This window comes from Oryctolagus cuniculus, chromosome 11 (genome assembly GCF_051225735.1).
Source record: "Oryctolagus cuniculus isolate XC-2025 breed Fujian yellow rabbit chromosome 11, ASM5122573v1, whole genome shotgun sequence".
NCBI classification, from domain to species: Eukaryota; Metazoa; Chordata; class Mammalia; order Lagomorpha; family Leporidae; genus Oryctolagus; species Oryctolagus cuniculus.
Genome location: NC_142877.1, coordinates 69949973 through 69962739, shown reverse-complemented (window position 1 = coordinate 69962739; position 12767 = coordinate 69949973). Strand labels below are relative to the sequence as shown.

At 39.4% G+C, this 12767-nt stretch overlaps 1 pseudogene; it reads left to right on the top strand.

The window, feature by feature from the left end:
* The first annotated feature begins 12169 nt into the window (after positions 1-12169).
* On the top strand, positions 12170-12476 carry LOC127491186 (tubulin-specific chaperone A pseudogene; annotated as a pseudogene).
* The last annotated feature ends 291 nt before the right edge of the window (positions 12477-12767 follow it).

The following is a 12767-nucleotide window of genomic DNA, read 5'->3' as shown; positions in this document are numbered from 1 at the left end:
TAGCAATGGCTTGGTGTAATGGGTTCAAGAGGTGAGGATTTTTGCTGAAAGAGAAGTGGGTCAGTAGGTTAATAAGAGATTTTGTTTAGAAGCAAAGCAGTGCAGCATGCTTTTAAAAGAATTATACAGCAGAGAGCAAAAATAGGTGATTAAAGAGAGGGGAATAATTGCAGGGTCAAGTCAGTTAATAGGTAACCTCATAGAGGAGTGAACCTCAGACAGGAACAAGGACAGTATACCCTGTATGACCAGATGGAAAGTAGGATGGATTATACCAATGCAGGTGTGACAGCACATTTGATGATGGAAGAGGAGGAAATTCATTTGATAGCTTTAGTCAACATGCAGCCGATCCATGATGTATTCAAAGAAACCTAGGTGAAACCAGAAGAACCGCACAGTCTATATCGTTGACCTACAATACATGGGCTAAACACATGATTACTGTAATATGCCAGGCAATTTTGGATGATGTGTTACATGACATTATGGTGGCAACTGACAACCAATGCAAGGAATGTTTCATATCTGTTGATACATATTAAGCTGCCTCATTTGTTAAAATAACTACATCTAGCATTGCACTCTACTGCCATATTTTATGTATTTTACCATCTCCCTCTTATTGTTTATTTTGATTGCAGAAATAAACAATGCTTCAAGGAATATCTTCCTACTTCTGATTCTATACACCTAAGTTTCTGAACAATAAAGAGGAGTTTCTGGATCAAAGTGTAAATGAAATAGTAACTCTAGCAGATATTAACAAATCGACATCTGTAGAGAATGTACCAAATTATGTTCTTGTCAATAATTTATGAGTACCTGCCTCCATGTATCTTCATGTTACCATGTTTTGCCAATATCATAGATGAAACAAATGTTAAAATTACTATAGTTGTCATTTACATGATGACTTCAACAAGAAAGGAACTAAACACACAGCACCCACTGTGCCTTCTTTTGTAGAACAAGACGGACTTCTCCTGTGGGAAAAGGTAAACCGGAGTACCCTGGCAGCCCCCACTGATACCACAGACATCTGAGGCATTTATGTCTGCTGAATCCCGAGTACCTCCCAAGCCCTGAGCCTAATCTGGGAGGTCGTGGGGTTACCACATTGCTACATTGCCCCTGAGAGAGACCAGTCCTTGTTGTATCCTCCCCACCCAGGCGCCTGCTATATGGAGCCATCCTGAGATCCTACCCACAGGTCGGTATCCTGAAAACAGATGGAAAGCATTTGATTCATCTCTGTTTTCTGAAACAGCATGTTACTGTGCCATCATTTCTTCTTAAAATGTTTAGTACAATTCAACAGTAAAAGTATTTGAGTTTCAGTTATCTCTGGGGTAATATTTTAAAAATGAACTTAATTTCTTAAACACACATGACAACACTCAATTTTTTTTCTTTACATATCAGGTTTCTTTATTTGTATTTTTGAAGAAATATGGGCATTTCACAGAGGTTGCCAAAATTGCTGATGCAAAATATTTTAGCATGCCTTTAAAAATTTAAAATATGTGCAGCCATCTCACCACTGGGAACACATCTGAAGTAAAAGAAAGTCTGTTGAAAGACATCTGCATAGTATGTCTTCGTGCAGTGTTTTAAGCTGCTCCTTGGGATGCTCACATCCCGTATCAGAGGGCCAGTTTAAGTTCCAGCTCTCCCACTTCTTACCTTGCTTCCTGCTTCCCGCTAATGTATCCTAGAAGGCATATATATATATATATATGTATATATATAAAACATTATATATAACTTCATATATATATAAATATCAAAATGTCAACCTGTACTCTGCAAGTACATATGTATAATTATGTGACTGTACAATTATATGTCAACCAAAAGCAAATGAAAATTTTAGAAAGAAAGAAGAAAAATCAACACGTGGTTTTAAAACACTTTTGCACCAAAATGATTATTTCCTAATTTTATTTTTTACGAACATTTTAAATGAAATACCCTTATATATGATCTTGATACAATTTATGTAGCTCCTTTTTCCCCCACATATTAACTTAACTCTTACTCAATCCTGCTTGCCTTGGTAGTTATCTGCCTTTCTGTTGTGCTGGAAAATACTGTACTTCAAAAAAAAAAAAAAAAAAAAAAAGGTGGAAAAAGGTAGGGGGAGTGGGGGACCAGAAGATATGGAAAGCATATAGTGAAAAATAAGGAAGTATGTGGCATACACTATCTACCCCACTAAAATGTAAGCTCACCAAAAACCGGGGCTTTGCTTTATAGAGTAACTCATTACCAATGTACCATGTTCAACAAATGCCTTCATTTTAAAAATGAAAAGGGATAAGGAAATTTTTTAAAGCAAGAGAGATAAAGAATCTGACAAAAGGGATTCTGACTTATTTCACTAAGTATAATGGTTTTCAGTTGCATCCATTTGTTGCAAAAGATAGAATTTCACTTTTTTTAACTGCTGAGGAGTACTCCCTAGTGTATATATACTATAATTTCTTTACCCAGTCATCAGCTGATGGAAATCGGGGTTGATTCCATATCTTAGCTATTGTGGATTGAGTTGCAATGAACATGGAGGTGCAGGTAACTCTTTCAGATGTTGATATCCTTTCCCTTGGGTAAATTCCTAGGAATGAGACTACTGGGTGATATGGTACATCTATTTTCAGCTTTCTGCTCTTTGGTTTCTGTATTTCTCAAGTTTGACTCTTTAATGTGTTTGTGTGTTAACTACAATCTACTTTAAAATACTTCAACATGGACAGTGTAATCAACCTGTAACATTCACTTTCACCTTAGGGCCGGTCAGCCTCCCAAGGGTGTTCCTATTCTTAATAGGTCTCAAAGAAATCATAGAAACATCACAGGGAACCTCAAGTAACACACAATTTTTGCATCAGTTAAAAACTGTATTTTTCATTAGAATATTATAATGTGAACTTTACATCATTAAAGATGTTTCAATATCTGAATGGAGAGCTATCCAAGTAAAAATAAATAAATATCATCAAGACAATGGAGGAAGCACTAAACAAATCTAAAAAAGCTCCTGCTGCCTATGGGGGAAGGGTATAATTCTTGGAGGTAGAGGTTGGACTTTTTTATATATTCTCTATCCTAATAATATATAAAATATACATTCAGGATATTTATTTGTTTAATGTATTATATAAGTTTAAATTGTGAAATGGGAAAAAATGTTCAGTTATGGGTAAGTATAAGTAATTTTATCTTGAACCAAGGCTAAAACTGTCATGTTGCAAGCAGTTCTAACTTTGTCATAGATTCTCTGCTTTGTTACTTTGCACTTAAAGGACAATTAGCTTGGATAGTGGTTTCTGATATTTAGGCATTTTTCTTTTGTACATGTAACCAAATTGCACTTGGAATAATAACCCTTTCTGAAGTCAATAGGTCTTTGGGATTAGGGGGAAAGAAGAGTGTGAATGACTAAAGAGAATGGAGACAGAGTCCCACTGAGGACAAAGTAGAGAAGCCTAATGTAGTCTTTTATCTTCTCCACTAAATGGGCATGCAAATAAGTGGCTCAAGAGAGTCAACCCTCTTGTAACAGATATGATTTCCGAAATGCCGCATGAAAACATAATGTCTTTAAGCTCTGAGTTGAAACCCTTAAATAAAGCACTAAATTGAAAAGAAATATTTAAATTCAGTTGCTCCTTGTCTTTTCAATTCTATCACTTTTCCACTTAATGCATTTTTTGTCTTTCACACATAATAAGCCTTAGTTATGAGGAAAGGAGACTGGCGGGGAGACAACTGAGCCATTCAGGGTTTCTAGTGGTCTCATCAGATAATCACAATACATTGGTGCCATTGAGAGAGCAGTCTGTGGAGTAGGGGTGGTAGCAGGGAGCATAATGCCAAGGCCACAGGCTCAGTGGCTGGGCCTGCGCTGAGATTCTACAGAATTTTTTTTTGACTAATTCACTCAAACAACTGTTTCCTTCATCCTCAAACTGACCAATTATTTGATTGAACTGAGAAATAAGTGGTAGTTTTGACTTTAAGCTCTAGCCCAATGCTAAATCGAAGTTTTCATTTTTACCATCACTCAATTCAATTCACAACTAAATTGAGATTCAGTTTGAGATACAAAGCAGCTATAAATCATATTCTAAAGTCAGTAAATCATTGTCAACTTCTTTTGTGGTCTTAGAAATATACTAGGGACACGTAAAAATAGTATAAACTAGGTATTTTTTTTGAAGAAGTTAGTGATCTGTGTTTTTTTCCTTTCCTTCTTTATTTTCTTTCACTGTCCTTTTTTTTTTTTTTTTTTTTTGACAGGCAGAGTTAGTGAGAGAGAGAGAGACAGAGAGAAAGGTCTTCCTTTCCATTGGTTCACCCCCCAAAATGGCCTCTACGACCGACGCTCTGTGCCGATCCGAAGCCAGGAGCCAGGTGCTTCCTCCTGGTCTCCCATGCGGGTGCAAGGCCCAAGCACTTGGGCCATCCTCTCCTGCCTTCCTGAGCCACAACAGAGAGCCGGATTGGAAGAGGAGCTATGGGGACAGGACCGGCACCTCAACCGGGCCTAGAACCCGGGGTACTGGCGCTGTAGGCGGAGGATTAGCCTAGTGAACCACAGCGCCGGCCCTCACTGTCTTTTTTATTGTAATAGTACGTTGTCCTGAGAGTAGTTGGTTCTGATCCATTCAGATTTGTTCAAGAGAGCTTATATTCCTGTACCATTTGGGATGTTCCATATTGGAGTGATGTATCACTTTACCTTTCTCATTCTCCCTGTACATGTGTCCAGAGACTAAAGTGTTTTATGACACTGGACTAGAGTAATGTGTGGAAAAGTATTCACCTGGAAATCCTAGCTCACCAACTCCCTGTATGTTTTCTTTTTTTTTTCTTTTAAGATTTATTTTTTATTTATTTGAGAGACAGAGTTACAGAGAGAGGTAGAGATAGAGAGAGAGGTCTTCCATCCGCTGGTTTACTCCCCAGATGACCACAATGGCCAGAGTTGTGCCATTCTGAAGCCAGGAGTCGGGAGATTCTTCCGGGTCTCCAACATGGGTGCAGGGGCCCAAGGACTTGGGCCATCTTCTACTACTTTCCCAGGCCATAGCAGAGAGCTGGATTGGAAGAGGAACAACCGGGACTAGAACCGGCACCCATATGGGATGTAAGTGCTTCAGGCAAAGGCTTTAACCCACTATGCCACAGCGCCGGCCCCTTCCTATATGTTTTCATGTCCTCTCTCTTCATTCTTTAGTCTATCACAGATGTCCAACAGGTGTGCAAACCTCACCAAATATCTAGGAGAAAGTTGGCCAAGAGTGTTATTTGCCATGCCAGTTCAGAAGGTCTCATTGATGGCAGTGGCTTGGTGTGTCTGAGTTTAGTGGAAAGAAAACAGGGATTGACAAACAATGATAGTTGAGCCCCTCAAGTATTTGCCTTTCTTCCTAGTTCCAAAGCATGCTCAGGCTCTATGAACTGGTTGAATAAATGTTCAGAAGGAGCAATAAACAGAACATTTTCATAGGTTTACAGGCACTCAGCACTCACACAGGGCTCTTTTTGCTTCCACTCTCGGGGGTCGAGAGAAAGCTTCCTTACCTGGTGAGGGATATAGTCTCTGCACAGGCAGCTTCTTTGCTGTGGTTTTATACAATTTTGAGTTGGGGTGGGGGGTTCATGTGTTCTCAGCATGGTGGTGTTGAGAGATGGACTTTCCTGTTAGGTCCTTAGGTCACTGTGGGGTATACATTTGGGAGGAATTAGGTAGTTCCCATGGGACCCCTAGTTAGTTCTCGTGAGATGATTTGTATGAAACAGGCAACCTTGGCTCTTCCCCCTTTCCCTGACTTCCTGTCTTGAGAAATGATCTCTCCATTTCTTGTGTACTCTTGTCACTGTGGTGCCATTACCATGAGGTTCTCACTGAGCTGACCTGATCCTAGCACTTGCCCTTAACCCTCTAGAACTCTGAGCTAAATAAATGTCTATTCTTTGTAAAGTTATCCAGCCTCAGATATTTAGTTATAAATAAGAAACTGACAAGTACAGCCATAAAAGGAACTCAAAACAAAGCCCTGTAACAATAATAGGTCTTAGTAAATTTTGCAAATCAGAGCAATACAGTGACCAAAGTATAGATTTCAAGATCTACCCCTGTCCCTGTTCTCAGAAATTCTTCTTGTGCTACACTAAATGCTTTGGAGTTTCTGTGATAATGGCTCTGTCATTTGTACTCATATCCAGAAAGCTATTATTGATATTGGAAAACCCTATTACTCACATTACATTACCTGCAGCATGCTTTTTGGAAACCATTTATCCTTTTAGATGATATGCTCCTTCCAAATAAGGAGCTCTGGGAGGTCCCTCTGTATTTATTCAGGTATTGTTTTTAATGGCCATGTCTCTTTATGCTGTTAGTAGCCTACTGACAAACTCTTACATACATATGCACACACTCTTTCAGTAAATTGTTTGTTTTCTTTCACTGTGGGGGTGTGAAGAATTTGGTGGCTTTTCCCTTTCACCAGTGGAATGAGGTATGCATCCTAAGATCTGGGTTGTCCATACAGTAGCTCTGTAATGAGGGGCAAGTGAATCCCTACTCATTTCTCCATCTGTAAGAAAAGGAAAGTTCTTGTCCTGTCTACTTTGCAGAGCTTTTATAAAGATCACATAAATAAATGTTAATGAAATCTCTTTATAAAACACAAATTGGTATGCAAATGTTGCTTTATTGTTGCTATCCTTCTGCAAATCTGCTCACTCTCTCTATTGTAAGGTGCTTGTCATACTATAAAAGGATCTGACTACCTTTTGTACTATGTGACCAAAGAATGACAGCTATTAGGCTATACCTATCCCATGAAATTCTCCCTTACCTAAGATCCTCTTCATTCCTTAGAAAGTTGCCTGATTTTCTGACATTCACCATTAACACAGCCAAACTCAAAAGGAAGAGTTAAAGTGTCACCTTCTGCAGTCAAGGGAACACCATTACTACCATCAGTATGCCTGCCACATTACCCAGAAGTGTGGTGGGCAAAGACAAAGGTACCATTTGAGCAAGACAAAGGCCAGTGTTTTGCATAGACATAGCTGCAGGAGGCTAGTATGGAGTGGAAGTCTTTTACCTCCAACCAAACATAAAGGCTGCTCTGGTCTGAACTGTGGTCAACCTCAAATTCATGTGTTGAAGCACTTTCTTTTGAGAAAGTGTTTGGAAATGGAGATTTTGAGGAGAAATTTAATTTAGGTAAGGTCTTGGGGATGGGGCACCCATAATGAATTTGTTCTCTCTCTCTCTTTCTCCTTCCCCCCACCCCCGTACACACTCACACTTGCACAAAGAAGTCATGCGAGCACACAGTAAAATGGCAGCCATCTAAAGCCAGGAATAGGACCCTTGCCAGAATCAACCCTAATCCTGGACTTCTAGATTCCAGAACTGCAAAAAAATAAATCTGTATTATTTAGGGCACCAAAATAGGCTATACCTATCAAATGACAAATCTTTGTCATTTTGTTATAGCAACCTGAGCAAACAGAGATGGGGCAAATACTGAAATGCCATTCTGAAGTGCTAAAGGGAGAACAGGGAAGTGCTTCCCAATCAATCAATCAATGTCATGAGGAATAGGGATGGGAAACAAGGGTGTGGGCAAAAAGAGGAAATTATTAAAGTTCAGGCTTAAAGTCCAATGGGGAGCTGAGAAAGGAGAGAAAGAATCCCGAGCAGCAACAGGCCAGACCAGAAAAGTCAGAGATTAGACAGCGGCTTCTGCAGCAGACTTTGCATGTTCTGCGTATCCTATTGTATGGACAGCCAGGTCCACCTAAAGGTTCAATAAATAGGAGTACTGCATTATGATTATCGCCCCAATTATCCCCCAAAAAGCCTGGGAAACACTATTAGCCATGTTCTTGAATTCTTGACTGCTCTTACCAAATACCTATTGTGCCTATGTGGGGTAAGACAGAATATGCATAGCAGGTATACTAGTTTCATATGGCTACTGGAATAAATTGCTGCAAGTTTAGAGCCTTAAAATGACAAAAAATTTGGCTGTCTTACAGAAGTCTAATCTGTATCTTCTGGAGCTAAAATCAAGGTGTCAGCAGGGTTGTGTTCCTTTCTGGAGGCCTAGATGTAAATCAGTTTCCTTGCCTCTTAGGTCTTCTAGAGATCACCCGCATTCCTTGTCTCATGGTCCTTTTCCATCTTCAAAGCCAGCAGCCTCAGGTCCAGTCGTCCTCATTTCCATTTCTCTGACACTAACTCTTCTGCCATTTTCTTTCACATCTCAGAATCCTTGGGATTACATTGGGTTCATCCTGATAATCCAGGAAGATCTCCTGATTGTAGCAACAGCTAATTAGCAACCTTAATTCCATCTGCAACTTTAATTCCCCTTCATCATGTAACATATTCACAGGTTCTAGTGATTAGGAAGTGTACATCTTTGAGGCTAGGGGCATTGTTCTGACTAGGAGACTTGTTTGTTAGAGATTGGAGAAGGAAGTGATCACTAGGACCTGGATTCAAGTGCACAACCTAATAAAACTGCTCCAGAAATTATATATTAGAGTACTTCCAATAAAGTCACTAACAGGAACTAGAAACACCTTTCCTCATATTGCCAAAATAACAGTGAATGCAAAATATGAAAAGAGACTAGAATGTATTAAAATAATCAAAGTGGGGCCATCACTCCCATCATGGAAATGTTAAGGTGATAGCAATGCTGCCCTGAGCCTCCTGCAAACATATTATACCAAGCACGAAAAGAAATACAAGTTGGCTCTTCTGTGTGCTGAGACAAGGAAGTTTAAATCCAAAATAGGACGTGATTCTCAAGCAGGGAAGGACAGTGAGTTTCTGACAATGAACCCAACCTTCCCTCCAGCAGTTTACTCCTCTTGTTATATCCTTTAATCAACTGCTGTTCTGTAGATAACATCTTTCGTGTGTCCTGAATTTCCAGCTGCCCTATGGCAAAACCAACACTTCTCTCTAACTGCTTATTATAATTCTTCTCCATTCTCACTTTTCCTGCTGTTACATTATATAACATTTCTTTAATAAATATTCTATTTTCAGTGTCTTAACAAGTTTTGATGCAACTATGTCTATATGTGCCACTTCATAACCAAGCTTCCTGATAGCCCTAATTTGTCCTCATCTCAATTTACTACTGAAGTTTATTACATTAAGTTAATTATCAGTATGTTTATTTTCTTTTTCAAAGTAACTGAGTTGGAGAAATTATGTCAAAAGAATCATCCCAGAGTTGTCAGACCAGCTCTGCCAATTCAGAATGAAGGTAATTTCTTTAGTGGCCCTTCTCTAAGATTTCTACCACCAAAAGTTTAAAATATTTTAAATAAGTTTCAATGAGAAAAAAATGTCTAGTTTTAGAGATGTACCTTCTTCAGGCAAAGATCTGGACCTCATCTGTATGAACAGACAGGAAAGCTAAGATCAAGATGCAGTACATTAAAGAAACTGTTTGCTCTGAAGAGAAGGAGGGGGAAAAGAGGTGCCAGTGTGGCTGAGTTTTAGTGAGGTCTCTCTTCCTGGTCTGCAGTAAAATGCCCTCCTGTAGTATCTTCACATGTCAAGGAGAACAAGCAAGCTCTCTAGTGTCTTTTGTTATAAGGGCACAAATCTTATCACGAGGGTCCCATCCTCATGACCTCAACTAACCCTAATTATCTCCCAAAGCCCATCTCCAAATACCATCATATTGGAATTTAGAGGTCTAACACATGAATTTGGGGGTGGGTGGGGACACAATTCAGTTCATAATACCACCAACGTTAATACTGGGAAAATTTCCAAGATTACAATTGAGATTCCATACTAAGTCAAGAATATTGTATGACACATAGTAGTTACTCAACAAGTACTTGTTGAATTCATTGAAAAAACAAAAGCCTATCTCATCACTAGCCCTCTCCTTCCAAATCTATGGTATCACATGGTAAGGATTCAATATGCATTTGTTAACCAAATGTAGCATTGTTGAATAACTTCTTGGTACCTACATACTCTAGCATTGGAGACCAAATCCTGAACTCCATTTCATTAGCTGGGTGGACTATCTCACTATCTGTTGCCAAACCTTGATTACCCTCTGAATGCCTTTAATGGATCCAATTTTCTATCTTGGAGTCTTTGGTGGTTACCTACTCTTCCAAGAAAAGATTGCAATTAGGGCATGATTGAATGAGGCAGGGCGGGAATCTAATTTCAGTAATCTCATATTTTGAAGAAGCTAGGAGAAACAAATCACTGAATTTTTCTGATAACATCTCTACGGGTATAAATTGCTTCAAATAAAAATAATGTTGGTTAAAATTAAATGATTTTAAACAAAACTATATTTCAGAATCTCTATAAATGCCCATTGTCTTCTAACAGTGGACAATTTCCATTTCTTATAAATCCTCTTTCTTCCTTGGAAATTGTCTCTAGGATTGTATTCGGTTTGGGCAACATGGTTAATTCCTGGTACTCTTCTCTCTCAAAGAGGTGCCTGAAGTTCCTTCTGTCAGATCCTTTTTCCTATCTCAGTACATCCCAGGGGCAAGTATGTGTCTTAAGATCAGGCATTCTCTTGGGACAGTGTTGAACAGACAAAAGAAACTGCTGAAGTTCATTCATTCCAGCAGTGCCACTTCAATTGTTTAAGCAAGTTTTGTCCTGGTTTCTGATTTATTTTCCAGCTTGATTCTTTGCTCTTCCTTCCAACTTAGTGAACTTCCTAATCTGCTTCTAATATATTTTCTTTCTAATTAAATTAGCCAGAGTTAGATTCTCAAGCCTTCAACCTCAAAATCCTAACTGGAACCTGTTCTTCACCTTGGCCATTCAGGTAACACACCCTAAAAGCAGAGAGTTCTGTCCTGCCTATTAACAACTGGTGACACACACAGTTCAGCACCAGGAGGGCCATTTCCCTTTCCCAGATCAGCTGTGAATTGATCTATTAAATTATGGCCATTACAGCTAGATATTTACCATTTGGATTGTGTCTAGGAGAGTCATAAGCAATGATGAAGTTATTTTACATGAGGACAGATTGGAAAGAACCAGTGGTTCAGAGGAGAGAAACCGGAAATGTGCGTGTATCAACCCTTTCATCATTTAAGTGACTCTGTTTAATTCCACATGACAGACTTAAGGCCAACTCATAAAATATAAAATAAGGCAGACTGCAGGTCAAACTAAAGAGGATCCAAACGTTACTAATTAGAGCTGCTTTCCCCAAATTAAATATTCTGACTGTAGCTGAGATTGTGAATGGTCATCATAGAAAATATCGGAGGACAAATTGGATATCTACCCTATATATACATAAAGTAGAAAATTGGGCATCATGCATATTTACAACTTGCATTCCCAAGAAAGCTTCTGTAATCACGATTTCTCCCCTCAAATAACACAAAGCAAAATGCATAACATATTGGGGGAGGGAGCCAGAAGGAGCCAAATAAAGAAAGGAAGTAGTATTTTAGGAAACAGCACAGGTTCTAAACTTCCCTTCCTATCTCCACCCACTAATTTGGATAAAAGTAAACAGAAGGGTGGATATACTCATTCTAAAGGAAACCACATGAAAGTGGTGACTGCCTCCACTCCCCTCCCTTCTCCCCTGTAGCCTGTCCCACAGCCCTTACCATGCAAACAGAATACCTCCTCAGAGGCAGGAACAGTTCTTGGAGCTTAGCATTATAATTTGGGCAAGGGCAGAAAAAATCCAAGAGATGCAGGGAAGCAGGTGCTTAGCCTAGTGGTTAAGACACTCGTGTCCCACATTGGAATGCCTGGGTTCAATACCTGGCTCTGGCTCCTGCTTCCACCTTCCTTCAGAACACAGCCATGATGCCTCAAGTAATTAGATTCCTGTGGCTCACATGGGAGACCCCAGTTGAGTTCCTGGTTCCTGGCTTTGGCTCAGTCCAGACCATTGTGGGAATTTGGGGAGACTGAACCAGCAGATGGGCTCATTCTCTCTCTGTCTCTCTCTCCCCACCCTGTGTGTGTATATGTGTGTGTGTGTCTGCTTCTCAAATAAATATTTTTTTAATTAGAAGAAAAGAGTCCTCACTGCCACTATGATCCCCACCACTCTGCCCCTCAACCCTGGTCCTCTGCTCTTGGAGCTGTGGGACCATGGCTGACTCTCCTATTTGGAAGATCAAAATCAAGTGATTGGTCAAAGAAAAGATGATCAATGAAAAAGAAGAAAAATAACAAGAAGAAAAGATTGAAACATTGAGAGTTAAAAATGGTGAAAATAACGCCATTAAAAAAGCAGGTAAAGGTGTTACAGGACTCCCACCTGATGATCTCTGATTGCCAGCGATGGTTGGAAGCTGGGCATACCAATGTTCAACAGATACTAGAAAGTGAAAAAAGACTTCAAAGCACCTACAAAGAAGCACATTTAGTGCTGGATTCAGCAGAGTTGGAGGCCTAAGCCTTTTCTGTACACAGTGTTTTTGTATGAGTCCTGGGGTCCATTCTACAATTCATTATTTTTGACCACTGCTATGGGTTCAAATAGTCTGAGCATATGATTCTTTTTATGCAGTTGTATATATCTGCATTTGCTTAATTTAACGGACCAAATAGAGAGATAAAATAGAGAGATTGAGAAGCAGGAAGATCCAAAGTGCATAGGGCTATACATGTGGATTTAGTAGAAAGAAAGTCAAAGATACATCAGGTAAGAACTTATTAGGAACAGGAGACTGGGGAAGAAGAGCGT